The sequence below is a fragment of the Euprymna scolopes genome, chromosome 38, assembly GCF_053919585.1.
Source record: "Euprymna scolopes isolate OS-2025 chromosome 38, ASM5391958v1, whole genome shotgun sequence".
In the NCBI taxonomy this organism is placed as follows: domain Eukaryota; kingdom Metazoa; phylum Mollusca; class Cephalopoda; order Sepiida; family Sepiolidae; genus Euprymna; species Euprymna scolopes.
Window position 1 is genome coordinate 74,140,868 of NC_136519.1, and position 1,176 is coordinate 74,142,043.

The following is a 1,176-nucleotide window of genomic DNA, read 5'->3' on the forward strand; positions in this document are numbered from 1 at the left end:
ATATATATATATATATATATATATATATATATATATATGATATAAAGCTGCATGTGTGTGTGTGTGTGGTCACGAATAGGCTCCTATATGGTTGACTATTTAAAAAAAAGTGATTACATATAATGATAGAAGGTGTATCGATACACAGGAATGAGTATGTTTGATCTGGTAGAACGGTGGTTCATTAAAATTGTGGGGTCTGCGTTCGCATCTGATCCACATAGTATGGAAATAAAAAATTTTAAAATTAAAAAATAAAAAACGTTTACAAGTGTTTTTGATATAGATGTACATAAGAATACTTTGATAAGTATGTTTTAACTTAAATAGGGATGGTATAATAAAATTGGTGGGTCTGCGTTCGCGTCCGGCCTTCATAGAATAGTAAAAGGCAAAAAACGTTAATAAAGACTTTTCATATCTATCTGCGTAAGTATACTTTGATAATTATGTTTCAGGTTGAAGAAATATGGTATAATAAAATTATTGGGTGTTCGTTCGCACCTGACTTCCATAGAATGGAAATATGTCACAAAGTTTAACAAGGTTTTATTTTTTTTTATATAGATCCATAGAATATTGTGATAAGTGTTTCAGTGTGACCTTGTATGGTATAATAAATTATGGGGTTTATATAATTTATTTTTACTTTCATCATATTTTGCTTTGGTTCTGATACCCCGAAATTCGAAGCTATCACTTTACAACCCTTACTTTTCATATCCTATCATACTGTCATAAATCAGAGTGCATTTTCTGTAGGCTGTTTTTGAACCCAGTCAACGACGGGTACTTTTGCTAGTATATATATATATATATATATATATATATATATATATATATATATATAAAATATAATTTATAATATATAAGAATCGATAGAAAACTGACTCTATAATAATGTACACGAAATCTGCATAAATAAAAATATCATATTTAAACGTATTTTACAACCGGGCTTTCCAGGTGTCCCTACTAGCGTTGATAGTTACTTTTTCAGTTTACGCTTATCATTCGTTAGAAAACTATTTAGTCAGTAAGTCATTCAATCACCTGCAATCACTGCATCAACTTCCTCTCTCGAATTCACTATAGCACCAGTAATACTTTACTTTTTAATGGAGCATCAGTTGTTTACCATTAAACACTGTTTCGTGGATATATATATAGTCTTTG